The sequence below is a fragment of the Carassius carassius genome, chromosome 34 (genome assembly GCF_963082965.1).
Source record: "Carassius carassius chromosome 34, fCarCar2.1, whole genome shotgun sequence".
NCBI lineage: Eukaryota > Metazoa > Chordata > Actinopteri > Cypriniformes > Cyprinidae > Carassius > Carassius carassius.
In genome coordinates, this window is record NC_081788.1 from 1,806,177 (window position 1) to 1,828,618 (window position 22,442).

Sequence of the window (22,442 nt, forward strand, 5' to 3'; positions counted from 1 at the left end):
ATAAATATTCAATCTATCTAATATCAAGATCATGTTAATCATATACATTTTGTGTATTTGAGACTACTCGGGATTATATGATAAAAAAATAATAATCTAACGGGCGATGTCAAATCAAAGAAACAGCAAAAGGTACAGTTTACAGATTTTTTTTTTAAATAAAGTTTAAAAATAATAATAAGTTTAAATGGCCCTTCCTTAATTCAAGCAAAGCAAAAGTGTTTTTGTTTGTTTGTTTGTTTATTAAAAAAGAATGTTTAAACAAGCAAAAATATCAAGTTAATCCAGATAGACAAATTTTGAGAGAAATGTTAAACTGTAGAATAGTATTTAAGAGGAAAAAAAAAATAGATCACATAGGAAAAAATTAAAAGTTCAGAATTTCTTCATTTTTCCTTAGGTAATATTCAAAGATTGCAGTGGGGCAGCTATACTAGAAATATAATAATAATTTCTCCATGAAATCTAACAATATGTCATTCTTTTTGTTATTAATTTGCATTAGAGACTTTTTCAGAAGCAAAGCAAACGTCACAAGCCAACACTTACGCAATACCGGAAGAGACGCTAGGTTCCGGTTAAAAAGCAGTGACGATGGTTTATGTATCAAATGGTGAGTGCTAAAAACAGATCGCTTTGTTACGAATAATCATGGTATTTTTGCTGACAAAACTGTTCCTTTCTTATGATAACCGTAATGTAATTTAGCGTCATGTTCTTATGTCAGCCAAGAGCTAATATATCGATTATAACTGTGTTGTTTGTCACTCTGCCTTAGCTATATACATTTTTGATATGAAGCCTTATGTTTGTATGAATTATGGATTCGACTCGGTCTGATCAACATATGGTTTTGTTAATGTTACAATGATAATGTCCAGGTTAGGTTATTATGAAGGCTGTTGTGGTGAATGCCTGGCTGCTGAATATTTATTAAATGAAGCTGACGTTCTTGTTCATCAGTCGGTTTACATATTCATCAGTCAGTTTGTTCATCCATTTGCTGACCTGTATCGAAAATACAATCTCTGCCTTATTAAATATTCAAATAACGCTTTTGACACAAGTTAGTTACACAAGTTACACATTGTTCGTACATAATAAGGTATTATGTTTTGTTTGGCGCTCGTTTAGTGTGATCATATGTTCCTCTCTGTTCAGGTCAGGTTCTGGACAGCAGGACCCGGTCCCCGTGGAGCTTGTCTTTCCTGAGAGACCTCTTCTGGGGTGCCGTCGAGTTTATTGGCTTGTTGTAAGTTCATTTTATTTGCATGTTGGCCTATGTTTTCTCTGACCAGCTGGGACATTCGTTTCAGCTTTTATTTGCCTTGCAAACATTTTCACTGGTCTCACCACAATTGAATGAGACAATGTTTTTTTTTTTTTTGTTTTTTTTTTTTTTTAGTTATTTATTGTAACATAATTGAGAATACTGTATTTCCCATTACAGGTCAAGTATTTACTACATTTTTTTTTTCTGGAAATTGTGCAGTAACTAAATTCATTAACACACTTTCGCTGGTAAACAGAGGTTCAAAACATCACAGACTGGTCTGTAGTTATTAATGAGTCATTCTATATTTTTTGGGTACATTTCATCTCAGCCAAAAAGTCAGAAAATCTTTATTCTTTTTTTGATAAATAAATTAGGTGGTTGAATAATATGTCCACTTAATGTGTTAAATCAGTTCTTTGGCAAGCTTAGGCTCTAATTACTTTTTAAAAATGTTAGTGAAAATAAACATTTTATTTATTATTTGTCATCTGTGTTACGTACAAATGTTATGTCAAATGAAACATGAATGTAGTCCCACATGTTTGATTACACATTTGTTTGAAGATTTTTGAGATTATATAACTGATTTGAAATAGGCCTGTCGCGAAAGTCGATAAATCGATTAATCGCACAAAAAAAGAAATAAATGAGCTTGATAATTTTTTCGGCCACGATAATTTATTTTTAACATTTTAATTTAAATAATGTAACGTGTCATGATGTGGGGTTGGTCTGGAGCGCAGCCTGTGGACATCCCGCGGCAGAAAACAGCATCTCTGATGGCACAGATGTCCCGGGAATAAAGAGATAACATCTCATTAGAGTGGCTAGCTTTGGGAAGCGCCCTTCATTTGCTTGTGGATGTTTGCGTCTCAATTGCGGGGAAGTCGTGGCCTAATGGTTAGAGAGTTGGACTCCCAATCGAAAGGTTGTGAGTTCGAGTCCCGGGCCGGCAGGAATTGTGGGTGGGGGGAGTGCATGTACAGTTCTCTCTCCACCTTCAATACCACGACTTAGGTGTCCTTGAGCAAGGCATCGAACCCCCAACTGCTCCCCGGGCGCCGCAGCATAAATGGCTGCCCACTGCTCCGGGTGTGTGCTCACAGTGTGTGTGTGTGTTCACTGCTCTGTGTGTGTGCACTTCGGATGGGTTAAATGCAGAGCACAAATTCTGAGTATGGGTCACCATACTTGGCTGAATGTCACTTCACTTCACTTTAAGTGATATAGCATTGTACCAGCACTACTGCTTTATTTTAATACCGCGTAGCATATTTTGCAAGTAACTTAGTTGCCCTTTCTGTCGAAATGGGCCTATGGGGCTTCATTTGGCTTGCTCAGCTAAATATGTCTGTAGGCGTGTGGTTGCGTGTGTCAACGCGCCCAGAGAGTTCACACACACACACACACACACACACACGTAGAAACTCACACGAGCGTCGTTTTCTCCTCCTTTCCAAAGCGCTCGGGCAGCTGCGCTCCTGAGGCGTCTGACGTTGCTAAGCATCCATCAGCTGCGATCTCCGTTACAACAAGGACATTTCAGCAGTGGATTTCCACCACCGAGAAACCCTTGCTGTAACTCTGCTACAAGATTTATTTACGAAGAAAAGTAAAAAACTCGGCAGTGTTTCACCCCGAAGGAAGCTGATTGAGTTGGTTCTTGTCACATGATGTGGTGCGCTTGCATCATTCTGAAAAGCTGTTGTTTTTAACTCGGTGCGGTGCGGACGCGCCTGAAAAAAAACGAGCGCGTTGCGAGCGCGTCTCTTCCATTATGAGCATGCATACCACTTTTGAAATAACGAACTTGAGCACAAAAAAAGAGGTGATGTGAACGGCCCCTTCATCGGTCAAAATGTTTACTTTCGGTTAAAGGTTAAACGGTCAATATGAGCATCTCTTACTGGCATATAAACATAATATAACATAAAAAATTAACAAATTTTAAGCCACACAAAGTCAACATGTTGGTATTTCTTGCTCTGAATCTGGCATAAAATAAAAGTTTATTGATCTTTGAAAAGGTGTACCTGCGTTCTTATGCCATTATCATTATATTAGTTGAAACTGGTCTTAGAATGACAATATTATCATTTATTGTGATAATTTCTTGGACAATTTATTGTCCAGCAAAATTTGTTATCGTGACAGCCCTAGTTTGAAAATATACATTTGGGGCTTCATAACCATAATGGGCGTACTGTGGGATGCTATCATGAAGAATGATGCTTTTCTTTAACATAAATCCACAGTATGCTGAATTTGGTGTTATTCACCATCCTTACCAAAGTCATCCATTTCTAGAGATATCTCTATTTTTTTTTTTCTGATAGATTAGTTCACATTTAAAATATTTATTACATAAAAACCACACATACCAAAGTTGACAGAGTAACACAATTGACAGGTAAAAATGAATTTAATATCCAAAAAGCATTTTAAACACGCACTATAATAATATATATTCTAATGTTAATAAATATATAATTATATTATTTTATTACACTGCTCTGTGGAATATTTGATTCTGATTGATCAATCACGTCATCCAGCAGTATGTTATTCCCAGATAACAACCGCTCATCCGGGTTTCTTCTTTAGATGATTAACAAGTCACTCCGCTATCGTTGACTGTATGGCATCATCTTGTGACTGAAAATACTTAACCCCTACATGTTTTTCTTCGCTGAAGTTTTAAGTAAGCACTAATAAAATATTTCAACAAGTCAATATTTTGTGTCTAATTTACTTGAGACAAGTAGCCGTTTTAATAAACAGGATAATTAGACTTTGCCTTGGGGTCCTGACTACCCTGTTGGGGTTTATTCTTAGATAACTACCTGAATGTAAATTATCCCTTATATAAAGGTCAATTAAGTTTTATAATGCATCATGAAACTTAAAGTTATGGTTATTAAAGTTAAAGACTTATACAAAAACGCCATAACACTTTCAGTAATGAACTAAGGAGAAATAGGTATATGCCAAATATATAATATTATTTAGGTTTATGTCAATTATTAGGAATTCTGAATGCATATTTAACCCTTGATGAATGTGCATATAATGTCTATATAATAGTATGAATGCGGAGTTCATAAAGAAATGTGGCCGTGATTTAGATCACTTAAGTTTATCCATTGTTTTCCATGGTTTTAGGCAATTTCTGTGTAATTTGTGTGTAATGACAATAGTTTGTGACTGCCGTATTTTTCGGACTATAAGTCGCTCCTGAGTATAAGTCGCATCAGTCCATAAATATCCATGATAAGGAAAAAACATATATAAGTCGCACTGGACTATAAGTCACATTCATTTAGAACCAAGAACCAAGAGAAAACATTACCATCTACAGCCGCGAGAGGGCGCTCTATGTTTTCAGTGTAGACTACAGGAGCACTGAGCAGCATATTGCGCCCTCTCGCGGCTGTAGACAGTAATGTTTTCTCTTGGTTCATTTCTCTCAGTTCATGTCAAATTAATTTTGATAAATAAGTCGCACCTGACTATAAGTCGCAGGACCAGCCAAACTATGAAAAGAGTGCGACTTATAGTCCGGAAAATACGGTATTTACTTTTCATCAACACTCAGTGGGAGCATAAATTGCCAACATTGTACATATTTAGAAACAAAACATGTGACGCAAGTTCACCAGAACAAGTTGATAACACAGCTGATGGTCAATTAATCTTCTCTATGTGCAGACAATAATTTTGAACAGTAGAAGTTATGACTTTACACACTGTCTGTAAATTTCTGTCTAAAAAAGTCAAGTCACCTTTATTTATATAGCGCTTTAAACTAAATACATTGCGTTAAAGCAACTGAACAACATTCATTGGGAAAACAGTGTGTCAATAATGCAAAATGACAGTTAAAGGCAGTTCATCATTGAATTCAGTGATGTCATCTCTGTTCAGTTAAATAGTGTCTGTGCATTTATTTGCAATCAAGTCAATGATATCGCTGTAGATGAAGTGACCCCAACTAAGCAAGCCAGAGGCGACAGCGGCAAGGAACCGAAACTCCATTGGTGACAGAATGGAGAAAAAAAACCTTGGGAGAAACCAGGCTCAGTTGGGGGCCAGTTCTCCTCTGACCAGACGAAACCAGTAGTTCAATTCCAGGCTGCAGCAAAGTCAGATTGTGCAGAAGAATCATCTGTTTCCTGTGGTCTTGTCCTGGTGGTCCTCTGAGACAAGGTCTTTACAGGGGATCTGTATCTGGGGCTCTAGTTGTCCTGGTCTCTGCTGTCTTTCAGGGATGTAGAGGTCCTTTCTAGGTGCTGATCCAGCATCTGGTCTGGATACATACTGGATCCGGGTGACTGCAGTGACCCTCTGATCTGGATACAGACTGGATCTGGTGGCCACGGTGACCTCGGAATAAGAGAGAAACAGACAAATATTAGCGTAGATGCCATTCTTCTAATGATGTAGCAAGTACATCGGGTGTTATGGGAAGTGTTTCCGGTTCCGGTTTACCTAATTAATGCAGCCTAAAAATCCTTTAACGGATTTGGATATTAAAAGCATATTAGTATGTTATGTGTAAACCAGGTTAAAGAGATGGGTCTTTAATCTAGATTTAAACTGCAAGAGTGTGTCTGCCTCCCGAACAATGTTAGGTAGGTTATTCCAGAGTTTGGGCGCCAAATAGGAAAAGGATCTGCTGCCCGCAGTTGATTTTGATATTCTATGTATTATCAAATTGCCTTTATCAAAAGTTTTGAGAACGTAGCGGACGTAGAGGATTATAATGTAAAAGGAGCTCATTCAAATACTGAGGCGCTAAACAGTGTCGTTCATTGAACGCGTTCATATTTTCGCCGAACGCTGAACTGAACAAATCACTTTTCATACAATGAACGTGAACGAGAGCGGCGCTCACTCTGGCAGGAATGAACAGCACGCACAGTTCACGCTCACGCTCATTTGAAAAGTCAGGTTTTACCAGGGCTTAATTTGAGCCGGAACATGTTCCGTCACCTCCGACATTGGATCCGGCACCTCCTGTGTCACTAAAATTAATTGCCTAAATGAAAAAAAAAATTACTGTTTGTGTAGTGTTCAATGTTTGTGAAACATGACTTGCGCGCTTGTTGTACTAGTTGAGATTGCTGTTAGCCTCGATCGTTTCACGCAGGGGAAAAATGTCAAAAAGACAGGAAAGTTTGCTTAACTTTTTCAAATACGCTGGACAGTCAGATCCCAAACAAGCAAAAATCGTTTCCGCTGATCAAAAAGGAGACCACGGTGGACACAGTAGCCTAGTATCGATATCTCGTTATTTCAACATAATAAGGGGACATTCTAATCTGCATTAAGCCACATTAAGCGTTCTTATAATGATTTTCAATGGGAGGAAAATATTTAACCGTTCATATTATGGGCTCATCTGATTTTTTGTACATAGCATAGCCTATTTGTTAGGATTTTAGTATCATAATGATTAGGCTAATAAATGCACGCACAATTATCCATGAACTTGATTTGAACAAATGCCTTTCAACTTGTGTGTGCAAAATTCAGAATTACATTAATGTGCAGAAATTTGTAAAAATAGAGGGTAGGCTATGTAGGCATACTATACTGTTGTAGCCATTAAAAAAAGCCCGTTTCAGATTTGTTAAAATATTATAATGTTATTTTTTTTTCATTTATGTTGATTTATGAAAAGTGAACAGCAAGAGTAAGATAGGATGCGCAATATGAGACATGGAGCGGGTCAGACATGATTTTGACCGTTGAAGTTGTTATAGAAAGCCTTTCTTTAAAGTGAATTTCGTTTTGTATAAATTGTATCTTAATTTTAATCAACTTTTCATCAACCAATTGCCTGTATTTAATGAATAGGCCGACGAAACAAATATAACGGAGGCGCCCGCGCGCTCACTTGCATTGCATGTGAACTAGAGCACATTCTAACTTAACGAAACCCAGTGTATGCCTCACACAGACATGACAAATACATCAAATACACAAAGCTGGAAATGTATTTAAACGAAATAATTCAAAACGAAAAAAGAAAAAGGCTACTCTCTGATTATGTAATCCATTAGGCTTATTTATGTGCATTTCTCTCTATAAGCGCGTTCACACGGAGATGGCGATCGTCAACTTAATCTTTGCAGCCGAGTCGACACTTTTAGAGAAAACACTTGTTTATTAATAAAAATCAATACACGTTTCACCGGATTTACAAATGCACGAACACATATTATTTCGAAATAACTTCCTTTTGAAGGTGTGAAAATGTGTTTGTTGAGTATTGCACATTGAGCAGGGTAAGCCCAAGCTAATTTGACATTACAGTACATGACTACTTTGGTCTGGTTTACATAGAAACATTACATTACATTACATACAAACATCTTAAAAAGAATTTAACAAATGAACGTGGACTAGTTCGTTTTTAGATATGTGAACTTAGTTCATTTAAAAAAAAAAAAAAGAACTATGAACTAGTTCATTATCATCTGTGTGAACTGAACTTTGAGCTAGTTCTTTTTAAGTATAAACTGGCACAACACTGGCGCTAAACCATTCAGGGCTTTATAAGTAATAAGCAATATTTTAAAATCTATACGATGTTTGATAGGGAGCCAGTGCAGTGTTGACAGGACCAGGCTAATATGGTCATACTTCCTGGTTCTAGTAAGAACTCTTGCTGCTGCATTTTGGACTAGCTGTAGTTTGTTTACTAAGCATGCAGAACAACCACCCAATAAAGCATTACAATAATCTAACCTTGAGGTCATAAATGCATGGATTAACATTTCTGCATTTGACATTGAGAGCATAGGCTGTAATTTAGATTATATTTTTGAGATGGAAAAATGAAGTTTTACAAATGCTAGAAACGTGGCTTTCTAAGGAAAGATTGCGATCAAATAGCACACCTAGGTTCCTAACTGATGACGAATAATTGACAGAGCAACCATCAATTCTTAGACAGTGTTCTTGGTTATTACAAGCAGAGTTTTTAGGTCCTATAATTAACACAGGTCCATTAATTAACAGTTTTTTCAGAATATAGCAGTAAGAAATTACTCGTCATCCAGTTTTTTTATATCGACTACGCATTCCATTAGTTTTTCAAATTGGTGTGTTTCACAGGGCCGCGAAGAAAAATAGAGTTGAGTATCATCAGCATAACAGTGAAAGCTAACACCATGTTTCCTGATGATATCTCCCAAGGGTAACATATAAAGCGTGAAGAGTAGCGGCCCTAGTACTGAGCCTTGAGATACTTCATACTGCACTTGTGATCGATATGATACATCTTCATTCTCTGCTACGAACTGATGGCGGTCATATAAGTACGATTTAAACCATGCTAATGCACTTCCATTAATGCCAACAAAGTGTTCAAGTCTATGCAAAAGAATGTTGTGGTCAATTGTGTCAAACGCAGCACTAAGATCCAATAAAACTAATAGAGAGATACACCCACGATCAGATGATAAGAGCAGATCATTTGTAACTCTAAGGAGAGCGGTAACAGTACTATGATAGTCTAAATCCTGACTGGAAATCCTCACATATACCATTTTTCTCTAAGAAGGAATATAATTGTGAGGATACCACCTTTTCTAGTATCTTGGACAGAAAACGGAAATTCGAGATTGGTCTATAATTAACTAGTTCTTTGGGGTAAAGTTGTGGTTTTTTTGATGAGAGGCTTAATAACAGCCAGTTTGAAGGTTTTGGGGACATATCCTAATGACAATGAGGAATTAATAATAGTCAGAAGAGAGCTTAGATGGTATAGGGTACAACATGTTGTTGGTTTAGATGATTTAACAAGTTTATTCAATTCTTCCTCTCCTATAGTAGAGAATGAGTGGAACTGTTCCTCAGTGGGGTCTATAGTGCACTGTCTGATGTGATACTGTAGCTGACGGCTGAATGGTTGCAATTTTATCTCTAATAGTATCGATTTTAGAAGTAAAGTAGTTCATAAAGTCATTACTGCTGTGGTGTTGGGAAATGTCAACACTTGTTGAGGCTTTATTTTTCGTTAATTTATCCACTGTATTGAATAAATACCTGGGGTTATGGTTGTTTTCTTCTAAAAGAGAAGAAAAGTAATCAGATCTAGCAGTTTTTAATGCTTTTCTGTAGGATAGGTTACTTTCCCGCCAAGCAATATGAAATACCTCTAGTTTTGTTTTCCTCCAGCTGCGCTCCATTTTTCGGGCTGCTCTCTTTAGGGTGCGAGTATGCTCATTATACCATGGTGTCAAACTGTTTTCCTTAACCTTCCTTAAGCATAAAGGAGCAACTGTATTTAAAGTGCTAGAAAAGAGAGAGTCCATAGTTTCTGTTACATCATCAAGTTGTTCTGAGGTTTTGGATATGCTAAGGAATTTGTACATCAGGAAGAACTTAAAAAGCAGTATTTTGTGGTAGAAGTGATGGTTGTTCCATACTTGTAACAAGAAGTAGAATTTACAATTTTGGCTATATGAAGTTTGCACAAAACTAAATAATGATCTGAGATATCATCACTTGGCTGCATAATTTCAACACTATCAACATCAATTCCATGTGATACGGTCACATGGAATTGATGTTGATAGTGTTGAAATTATGCAAAAATTAAATCTAGAGTATGATTTCGAACAATGAGTAGGTCCTGAAACGTGTTGTCTAACCCCAATAGATTTCAGAATGTCTATAAATGCTGATCCCAATGCATCTCTTCATTATCAACATGGATATTAAAATCACCAACTATTAAAACTTTATCTGCAGCAAGAACTAATTCGGATGTAAAATCACCAAACTCTTTAATAAAGTCTGTATGTTGCCCTGGTGGCCTGTATACAGTAGCCAGTACAAACATAACAGTGAAGTGAAGTGAAGTGACATTCAGCCAAGTATGGTGACCCATACTCAGAATTTGTGCTCTGCATTTAACCCATCCGAAATGCACACACACAGAGCAGTGAACACACACACACACACTGTGAGCACACACCCAGAGCAGTGGGCAGCCATTTATGCTGCGGCGCCCGGGGAGCAGTTGGGGGTTCGATGCCTTGCTCAAGGGCACCTAAGTCGTGGTATTGAAGGTGGAGAGAGAACTGTACATGCACTCCCCCCACCCACAATTCCTGCCGGCCCGGGACTCGAACTCACAACCTTTCGATTGGGAGTCTGACTCTCTAACCATTAGGCCACGACTTCCCCTCTACAGGGGGGATTTATCGTAACATTTGTTTCTCTGGATAATGTTATATGAAGCACCATTACTTCAAACGAGTTATACTTGAAGCCTGCCCTCTGAGAAATCCTGAAAACGTGGTTATAAATTGAAGCAACACCTCCCCCTTTGCCTTTTAGACGCGGCTCATGTTTATAACCGTAATCTTGGGGGTGGACTCATTTAAAATAATGTAATCATCAGGTTTTAGCCAGGTTTCTGTCAAACAGAGCACATCTATATTATGATCAGTGATCATATTATTTACAAAAAGTGTTTTCATAGAAAGGGATCTGATATTCAATAAGCCAAGATTTATCATTCATTTATCCATATTGCATCTGTTTTTTATTTGTTGAACCTCAATTAAATTGTTAATCTTAACTTGGTTTGGACGTTTTTTCATCTTTTCATGACAGTCTGAACTACACGGATCCGATCTTTTCAAATGTGACCCAGGCCACTTGGGTATGTGGTCCTGAATCCGATACGTATCCGATCTTTTGAAATGCGACCTCTGTCTGAACGGCCAGGCCACATGTATCCGACCCGTACATCATTGATACGCTACAAATGTCCTAATTCTGCATTGAAGTAGGCGGGAACGAGAATATAAACTGATGAATTCTGTATTAGTGAAGCCACTCACATCAGTATCCCACCATCCTGGTTGCGACTCCGCACCCACACGTTTCTCTGTACCGACGTTGCTAACACTGCTCCACAAAACGCCATGGCCAAAAACCTTGCTCTCTCCCTCTTTTAAATTTTTTTCTTAAAACGAGAAGATTGTAATTGTGCTGGCTCCGTTGGGAAAATAACTTTAATATTGCAAAAAGAGCTCCGCTGTTGACTACACTGTTGTTGACATCCATGTTTAATGGTAGCTACTTCTGCAAACAACGAGTGACGTCGTTGACCGTTGAGTACTCTTCTGCGCATGCAGGTCACTTCTGGGTCTTTTCACGTTCACACAGAAGATCACAAAAGGTCGCATTTAATTGGAAATGTGAACGGCCTTGCAAAAAAATTGAATCTTTTTCAAAAAATCGGAATTGAGCATTAAGCCCTGCAGTGTGAACGTAGCCTATGTGCTGAGAATTAACTGACCTCTGTGACGGGAGGCAGCTAGCAGACGGTCGGTTTAGCCAGTCTGTCTGCTTCATGACTTGGGCCCCAGTTAGTCAAGTATAAACACTAAGACTATTTGCCATATTTCTAGAGAGAAGAGTGGCGCCACCCCAGGAGGGATGAAGACCATCTCTTTTCAACAGGTCAAGTCTGCCCCAAAAGCTCGTCCAATTGTCTATGAAACCTATGCTATTTTGTGGGCACCACTTAGACATCCAGCCATTGAGTGATGACAATCTGCTATGCATTTCGACACCACGGTAAGCAGGGAGGGGACCAGAGCATATTACAGTGTCTGACATCGTGCTTGCAAGTTTACACACCTCTTTAATGTTATTTTTAGTGATCTCCGACTGGCGAAGTCGAACATCATTAGCGCCGGCATGAATAACAATCTTACTGTATTTACGTTTAGAATTAGCCAGCACTTTTAAATTTGCCAAAATGTTAGGCGCTCTGGCTCCCGGTAAACATTTGACTATGGTGGCTGGTGTCTCTATATTCACGTTCCATACAATAGAATCACCAATAACTAGAGCACTTTCATCAGGTTTCTCAGTGGGTGCATCACTGAGTGGGGAGAACCTGTTTAATGTTTTGATCGGAACAGAAGAGCGGTGTTTTGACCCACGACTACGCTGCCTCACCGTCATCCAGTTGCCCTGCTGCAGGGGTTCTGTTGCTGGAACCGAAAAATGTACAGGAATCCCTGAGCTAGACGCATCCAAAGCCGTATCTACAGCCCTAACATTCTTACTGTCCTCAATTTAAGTTTGGATACGTGTCTCTAATTCTGAAATCTTCTCTGTCAGCCTAACTATTTCCCTGCATTTATCACATGTAAATCCCTCATCAGCGACAGAGATAGATAAACTGTACATGTGGCAAGAGGTGCAAATAACAATAGCAGGAGAAGCCATTACTCACCGTGCTTGATGAAATATTCTTACTGCGGTTGTTTGATGAGCTTGTGAAAAACTGGAGCGAGAGGAGAGGAGAAAAGAAAACAGCGATAGGTTCAAATGAAAACACTAATGACAAGCTAACGAGTGCTAACGCTTTGCAGGTGTACTGCACTCACGGATATAAAATAAAAGTGAACGATCAAAGTTAATCTGATGAGATTGACCGATAATATCAGAAATATGGTGTGAATTAAGTTATATTTTATCCTTAAAGGAAAATGCATGTGACTTTAGAACAAACCATTACTCATTTATAGGAGGTTTATATTTCTCGGACATAAACAAAATGAATGATCTAATGTAGATGCATGAGCAAAATATTTGTAAAACACCTTTCTCATAATTTAATGATTATTTATGACAAATATTTACGAGAAATATATACAGAAACGTTTTTTTTTTTTTTTTTTTAGGCAATCTAAAGAGCAAAACCTCATATTTACCAAATCAGACAAAACACAAATTCCAGTATAGTATATGCCATTTTTTGCAAAATAAGAGCGATATCAATTTTTTTTTTTTTTTTTTAATTAAATGAATTAGAAATGTCTTCTGATATAAAAGTCAAAGTCACCTTTATTTATATAGCGCTTTAAACAAAATACATTGCATCAAAGCAACTGAACAACATTCATTAGGAAAACAGTGTCAATAATGCAAAAATGATAGTTAAAGGCAGTTCATCATTGGATTCAGTTATGTCATCTCTGTTCAGTTAAATAGTGTCTGTGCATTCATTTGCAAACAAGTCAACGATATCGCTGTAGATGAAGTGACCCCAACTAAGCAAGCCAGAGGCGACAGCGGCAAGGAACCGAAACTCCATCGGTGACAGAATGGAGAAAAAAAACCTTGGGAGAAACCAGGCTCAGTTGGGGGGCCAGTTCTCCTCTGACCAGACGAAACCAGTAGTTCAATTCCAGGCTGCAGCAAAGTCAGATTGTGCAGAAGAATCATCTGTTTCCTGTGGTCTTGTCCTGGTGCTCCTCTGAGACAAGGTCTTTACAGGGGATCTGTATCTGGGGCTCTAGTTGTCCTGGTCTCCGCTGTCTTTCAGGGCAGTAGAGGTCCTTTCTAGGTGCTGATCCACCATCTGGTCTGGATACGTACTGGATCCGGGTGACTGCAGTGACCCTCTGATCTGGACACAGACTGGATCTGGTGGCCACGGTGACCTCGGAACAAGAAAGAAACAGACTAATATTAGCGTAGATGCCATTCTTCTAATGATGTAGCAAGTACATCGGGTCTTATGGGAAGTGTTTCCGGTTCCGGTTTACCTAATTAATGCAGCCTAAAAATCCTTTAACGGATTTGGATAATAAAAGCACATTAGTATGTTATGTGTATGCCAGGTTAAAGAGATGGGTCTTTAATCTAGATTTAAACTGCAAGAGTGTGTCTGCCTCCCGAACAATGTTAGGTAGGTTATTCCAGAGTTTAGGCGCAAAATAGGAAAAGGATCTGCCGCCCGCAGTTGATTTTGATATTCTAGGTATTATCAAATTGCCTGAATTTTGAAAACGTAGCGGACGTAGAGGATTATAATGTAAAAGGAGCTCATTCAACTACTGAGGTGCTAAACCATTCAGGGCTTTATAAGTAATAAGCAATATTTTAAAATCTATACGATGCTTGATAGGGAGCCAGTGCAGAGTTGACAGGACCGGGCTAATGTGGTCATACTTCTTGGTTCTAGTAAGAACTCTTGCTGCTGCATTTTGGACTAGCTGTAGTTTGTTTACTAAGCGTGCACAACAACCACCCAATAAAGCATTACAATAATCTAACCTTGAGGTCATAAATGCATGGATTAACATTTCTGCATTTGACATTGAGAGCATAGGCCGTAATTTAGATATATTTTTGAGATGGAAAAATGCAGTTTTACAAAGGCTAGAAACGTGGTTTTCTAAGGAAAGATTGCGATCAAATAGCACGCCTAGGTTCCTAACTGATGACGAAGAATTGACAGAGCAACCATCAAGTCTTAGACAGTGTTCTAGGTTATTACAAGCAGAGTTTTTAGGTCCTATAATTAACACCTCTGTTTTTTCAGAATTTAGCAGTAAGAAATTACTCGTCATCCAGTTTTTTATATCGACTATGCAATCCATTAGTTTTTCAAATTGGTGTGTTTCACAGGGCTGCGAAGAAATATAGAGCTAGGTATCATCAGCATAACAATGAAAGCTAACACCATGTTTCCTGATGATTTCTCCCAAGGGTAACATATAAAGCGTGAAGAGTAGCGGCCCTAGTACTGAGCCTTGAGGTACTACATACTGCACTTGTGATCGATAGGATACATCTTCATTCACTGCTACGAACTGATGGCGGTCATATAAGTACGATTTAAACCATGCTAATGCACTTCCACTGATGCCAACAAAGTGTTCAAGTCTATTCAAAAGAATGTTGTGGTCAATTGTGTCAAACGCAGCACTAAGATCCAATAAAACTAATAGAGAGATACACCCACGATCAGATGATAAGAGCAGATCATTTGTAACTCTAAGGAGAGCAGTCTCAGTACTATGATACGGTCTAAATCCTGACTGAAAATCCTCACATATACCATTTTTCTATAAGAAGGAATATAATTGTGAGGATACCACCTTTTCTAGTATCTTGGACAGAAAACGGAAATTCGAGATTGGTCTATAATTAACTAGTTCTTTGGGGTAAAGTTGTGGTTTTTTGATGAGAGGCTTAATAACAGCCAGTTTGAAGGTTTTGGGGACATATCCTAATGACAATGAGGAATTAATAATAGTCAGAAGAGGATCTATGACTTCTGGAAGCACCTCTTTTAGGAGCTTAGATGGTATAGGGTCTAACATACATGTTGTTGGTTTAGATGATTTAACAAGTTTATACAATTCTTCCTCTCTTATGGTAGAGAATGAGTTGAACTGTTCCTCAGGGGGTCTATAGTGCACTGTCTGATGTGATACTGTAGCTGACGGCTGAATGGTTGCAATTTTATCTCTAATATTATCGATTTTAGAAGTAAAGTAGTTCATAAAGTCATTACTGCTGTGGTGTTGGGAAATGTCAACACTTGTTGAGGCTTTATTTTTCGTTAATTTAGCCACTGTATTGAATAAATACCTGGGGTTATGTTTGTTTTCTTCTAAAAGAGAAGAAAAGTAATTGGATCTAGCAGTCTTTAATGCTTTTCTGTAGGATATGTTACTTTCCCGCCAAGCAGTACGAAATACCTCTAGTTTTGTTTTCCTCCAGCTGCGCTCCATTTTTCGGGCTGCTCTCTTTAGGGTGCGAGTATGCTCATTATACCATGGTGTCAAACTGTTTTCCTTAACCTTCCTTAAGCGTAAAGGAGCAACTTTATTTAAAGTGCTAGAAAAGAGAGAGTCCATAGTTACATCATCAAGTTGTTCTGAGGTTTTGGATATGCTAAGGAATTTGGTTACATCAGGAAGATAACTTAAAAAGCAGTCTTTTGTGTTAGAAGAGATGGTTCTTCCATACTTGTAACAAGAAGTAGAATTTACAATTTTGGCTATATGAAGTTTGCACAGAACTAAATAATGATCTGAGATATCATCACTTAACTGCATAATTTCAACACCATCAACATCAATTCCATGTGACAGTATTAAATCTAGAGTATGATTTCGACAATGAGTAGGTCCTGAAACGTGTTGTCTAACCCCAATAGAGTTCAGAATGTCTATAAATGCTGATCCCAATGTATCTTTTTCATTATCAACATGGATATTAAAATCAGCAACTATTAAAACTTTATCTGCAGCCAGAACTAACTCGGATGTAAAATCACCAAACTCTTTAATAAAGTCTGTATGGTGCCCTGGTGGCCTGTATACAGTAGCCAGTACAAACATAACAGGGGATTTATCATTAACATTTGTTTCTCTGGATAATGTTATATGAAGCACCATTACTTCAAACGAGTTATACTTGAAGCCTGCCCTCTGAGAAATCCTGAAAACGTTGTTATAAATTGAAGCAACACCTCCACCTTTGCCTTTTAGACGCGGCTCATGTTTATAACAGTAATCTTGGGGGGTGGACTCATTTAAAATAATGTAATCATCAGGTTTTAGCCAGGTTTCTGTCAAACAGAGTACATCTATATTATGATCAGTGATCATATTATTTACAAAGAGTGTTTTCGTAGAAAGGGATCTGATATTCAATAAGCCAAGCTTTATCATTTGTTTATCCATATTGCTTCTGTTTTTTATTTGTTGAACCTCAATTAAAATGTTAATCTTAACTTGGTTTGGACGTTTTTTGTATTTTCTAGTTTGGGGAACAGACACCGTCTCTATAGTGTGATATCTAGGTGAAAAAGTCTCTATGTGCTGAGAATTAACTGTGATCATCATTTGAAGTGAAATTTAGTCTTAGTCTAATTAGTCAAATGACATGTACCCCTAATTATAGATTGACTCCAATACATTATTATTAATGCTTCAGAGAGTCTCAAGTCATTTCTGAAATTTGGATAAAACCTCTGCATACTAGATAATTAACATTGTTGTATACAGAGTGTCAGTCTGTGCATTAGTGGGGGGTATTTTACACTGACTCTTCCTGCAGGCTAGTGATGATACTGATGCTGAAATTATATTGATTTATAACTATACAGAACGTGTGTGTGTATATATATATATATATATATATATATATATATATATATATATATATATATATTAGGGGTGTAACGGTACGCAAAAATCACGGTTCGGTACGTACCTTGGTTTTAAAGTCACGGTTCGGTTCATTTTCGGTACAGTAAGGGAAAGAAATGCAAAAATTAAACTGCAGGTTGTTTATTACTATAAACTTTTTTTAACAATTGGTTTACACTATTTTAAAATACTTTTAAAAAATATATATAAAATAAAATACTGCTGCAAAGTTCTCCACTAAATAAAATACTCTGTCTCAAACCAATATCATATAATAAAATATAATGAAAAATAAAAAAACTATGATTACAGTGCAGCATTAACAATCCCAGCTTGTAGGCCTGCTCATATTTAAAAAATATATATAACTTTTCCAAAGTGACCTGCTCAGATTTCGTTATTGCGTTGGACCGATCGGAATTAAGAGCAAAGGAAATGCCGACGGGAGCTGCGTTTGAATTACAATCGTTTTTTTCCTAGTTGTAGTGATGTTCACACTCGCGTGATGCCGCCACGTTCACGCCACGCATCCAGTGTGTCGCCGGCCTTAGAATCAGCTGCAGGGCGGGATTTGCGCTGAACGCGGAGACTTCCGCCACTTAATATGTTCGTTTGGAAACACGAAAATGTATATGTTCCGCACACAAAATATTGCATTCGGTCATTCGGTACACATGTGCACCGTACCGAAAGCCCTGTACCGAAACGGTCCGGTACGAATACACGTACCGTTTCCCCCCTAATATATATATATAGCACAAAGACAACGTGCCTCCGGGATGAAACGGAGCTATTCTGATACATGCAATGACTATCCATTATGACTAGGGCTGCTCCTATCACGATCGGCCGATCGTTAATGCGCATCTCATCAGTAAAGCCGGTTCTCTAATCAGCGGTAAATTCCCTCAGGTGCGTGATTTCACATAGAGCACCTGTTACTACACAGAGCCGTTGTTAACTGAGAAGATGCGCAAATAAACGCTGAAAATGAAGGTGGATTTGCGCATCTTCTCAGTTAACAATGGCTCTGTGTAGTAACAGCTGCTCTATGATCGGAGCAGCCCTAATTATGACATGTAGGCATTTATAAATGTATATGTATATGTATGTATGTATTAGGGATGGGCGTTTTCCACAAATATCACATTCGAATATGAGCTCACAAAAAACGAATATTCGTATATTCGTTTATTTAAATTAAGTTTAATGAGTCAGACGTTATTTTTCAGCAACATTTGTTTCCGTCATTTTGAACAAGCTTACACACAATAAGCTTGAACATTACACATCGTGTTTTGTAGCGGAAAAACATTTAACAATGCGTGCAAACAAACAAAAGTACAGATTAAAAGCAAAAAAAAAAAAAGTGAACAAATAAAAAACGTAAAGCAGCCTGCAGCAATTAGGCTATTGTACAGAATGTAGCTTACACTTAACTTTTAAACTGTCAGCAAATCTTTTTTGCTTTTTTTCTATTGTTTCAAATGTTCTTGTTAAGAAATATGGGCATGTAAACATGATCGGGGAAAGTCGGCTCCTTAGTCTGTTAACAATAAGGCCGGCCGCGGAGAAAACGCGCTCAGCTGACGGCACAGACATGGCGGGACTCACAAATAACGGTGTGCTAAGCGAATAAGTTTTGTGAAGCGCTTCGTGTTTTCGTTTCACCACTGAATGGGATCCTCATCTGGTGGAATACATGGAATACATGGCTCCAGCAAGAACTGTTCCCACTCGTCTCGGCTGGACTCTCTGTAATCATCGCTGGAGAACTGGCTCAGCCTTTTCCAACGAGTGGGCATTGCATCCTCTTCATCATTGGTGACGCACCACTCGCATCAAGGAAAATGTTCTGATAGTGTTCAAATAAATTTTTCTTTTCTTACTTCTCTCATGTTTTCATCGAGAAACCTGAGATGTTTGTGCCGAGGGTCTAGGGCAGACGCGAGAAGAGGAGTTTTCACTGCATTCTCCAAGTTAGCGGTGTTTATGCGTTGCTTGAGGGATGCCGAAACAATGTTCTTGAATTCGGCCACTTTCTGTGATTCTCCACGCCATATTTGAAGAACTGTAGAAGGCCGCAGTTCTTAAGGGCCGTTCACATATCGCGTCTTTTGCATGCTCAAGTTCGTTATTTCCAATGTAGGCGCGCGGTATGCGCGCTTATAATGGAAGCAACGCGGTCCCGTTTTTTCCAGGCGCGTCCGCACTGCATCGAGTCTAAAAAAAAAAATCTAAACTTTTCAGAATGCCGCAAGCGCACCACAGGTCATGTGACAAGAACTAAACATTCATCCTTTCCCGTAACAACGTTGAAAGCTCAGCCAAGATGAAGGAACAGCTGCTCATAGCTGTATGTGGATTGCCATTTTGAAATAAATTTAGTAGCAGAGCTACTGAAAGCGATTTTTTTTTGTGCTGCAAATCCATTTATCCTTTGCTGAAATTTCCGCATCTTCATGGAGAGAGCGCGTCATTGTTGCTTAGAATGGAGGCTTCTGCCCGAGCGCTTTGGAAAGAAGGAGAAAGCGGCGCGCATAGCCTTTTCCACGCGTTATTAGGCGTGATATGTGAATGGCCCCTTTTATTCATTCATTAATATTTTTTTGCTTGCATAGACCTTCAAATGTGCAGTGGAGAATCACAGAAAGTGACCAAATTAGGTTTTATTGTGAACTTTTTTTTTTTTTTTTTTTTTTTTTTTTTTGCGAAATTCGAATATCATTTTTATTTATCGATTAATTAGAGCAGAACGAATATTCAAATGTTCGACTATCCGTGCACACCCCTAGTATGTATATTTAATTAGCCTACAAAAAATTCTTATGCATTGCAATCCTTTAATTTTTTTATATTTGGCATGTTTGTGTGCTGCGTCCCTGTGTTTAATAAGCAGTGTGTAGGCCTACGCTCGTTGCGGACCTGCCTATAATAACATGCTCTTTAAATAACAAAACAAAAAAAAGCATTGTGCCAGACTTTAGACCAGGTTTGAGTTGGTCTATGGCGCAGTCTATTTTCAGCTCCTTAAAACAGCATTGCGCCAGCAGTGCGCCGGAACACACCTCTTTTTACACCCCATGGGCGTACAAATGAGCGCAAATGCATTTGCTAATTACACGATGTGGCGCTGGATGGGGAAATGCGAACGCACCAGACTGAAACTAGCAAACACACTTGTGCTGCTCCTTGCGTCGCATTGCGCCGGGAGTATGATAGGGCCCCATGTGTTCAATGTCCCATTTTGATTTTGTCATTCCATGCACCTGTTCAGGAATTATCTCTAGTACTGTATTTTCCGGACTGTAAGTCGCACTTTTTTTCATAGTTTGGCTGGTCCTGCGACTTAAAGTCAGGTGCGACTTATTTATTAAAATTTATTTGACATGAACCGAGAGAAATTAACCAAGAGAAAACATTACAGTCTACAGCCGGCTGGAGACGGTAATGTTTTCTCTTGGTTCTTGGTTCTAAATAAATGCGACTTATAGTCCAGTGCGACTATATGTTTTTTTCCTCCTCATGACATATTTTTGGAATGATGCGACTTATACTCATGTGCGGCTTATATTCCGAAAAATACGGTATTTAAGTTCCTGTCTATGCGCCTCTCCTTTTTCGGGTCTACATGTTGGATGTTCTGTGTTCTCTGATGAGGATATAAAGAATGGTTTTACTGTGAAAATGTTATAATTTGTGTCATATTAAACTGAAAGGTTTTATACAGTTTATTTTTTATAATGTATTATTACAGTTTAATATTTTTACTGTAAATATATATCCATTGATGCTGATATGGCATTTAAAGGAATAGTTTGCTTGAATTGAAAATTTGCTGAAAATGTACTTACACCCAGGCCATCTGAAATATATCTGAGTTTGTTTCTTCATAAGCAATTCTTTTTTTTAGCAGCCTTGTACCTTACATGTGCAATGACAATAAAGTTTAATCTGTCTGTCTGTCTCCACAGCTTCCAGACTATCGTTCAGCCAGATCGGTCTAAAGATGGACACACCAGTGCGTCGTCTCGCTTCAGTGATGGCAGAGGGTACGTTTCAACTCTTCATCTGCAGAACCACTTCTTGTTTAATCATGATGTGATCAGGTTTTCTGTTTTGACACTATGATCTTGTTGCAGTCCTCCCGGATTCCCTGGGCGCAGACGAATGGGTAGAATAAACCACGGTGCAGGTCCCACCCCTCCTCCTATGGGCGGAGGAGGATGAGGAAGGTTAGTACGAGCGAAGAACCTGTGGAACAACCTGAGACAAACTTACTGAGAGGAATTCATTGTGAATAACCATTTGTCTGTCTTCTGCAGGTAAACGCCTGCACAACGATGCAGGCGCACAGGGGTGAGACATGCTGGTTTTAGGCTGCATACCGCTCAGATAGGGCTCCGTTGCAGACATGCACTCAGTACGTCACACTCCTCTTCCCACGGCTGCCGCTGCTTTCAAGCAGTTTCTTGACGTTACTCTGGGAATTCCTCGTCTGAGGGGCCAGACTGACTGATCATGGCAGCCAAACCCCAGCCGCCATCATAAAAAAAAAACAGGACTCTCTCACACTTTTATTATTTTTATTATTAATATATCTTCTGAAATATATGTTGTAGTGGATGTTGTATGTACACTTTGCATCAATAAAATAAGTTATGATGATGCTTTGTGTTCTGTCGAGATTTGTGGCTTTTATTACTTGAATTAATTGATCACTGATCTGTTTATTAAAATGTAACGATTTATCCAAGATTACCCCTAGACTCAAAATTATCGTCAAGCTTTGCGAACAGGGAGTCTAGCTGACCAGCAAGATTCAAGAGCTTTATTGTCATATGTACTAGTACAATGAAGTTCTTACTTTGTTCTTTGTACTTTGTTCATCATGAGAATGATAGAGTAGAAGGGGAACAAACATAACTTATCAGGACAAAACAAATTGTATAACATAAAGATAATAATATACAGTAAAGCATAAACCAGAAAAAATAATAACAATAGCATAACAATGAAAGAGAGCCTGTGTGCCAATTAGAAAATCAATTGACAATCAAAATACTTAACAGTAAAAAGATGGTGCAAGTAACAATAAAGTGAACAATGTTAAAGTGTCAAGTATTGATAAGGTGTCAGTGTAATGTCCAGTGTTTAAATTGTCCATGATTATC

General features: G+C 38.3%; 1 pseudogene; it reads left to right on the forward strand.

Annotated features, from left to right (window-relative positions):
- Window positions 1-501: 501 nt before the first annotated feature.
- LOC132115064 (selenoprotein K-like) lies at window positions 502-21,936 on the forward strand (annotated as a pseudogene).
- The last annotated feature ends 506 nt before the right edge of the window (window positions 21,937-22,442 follow it).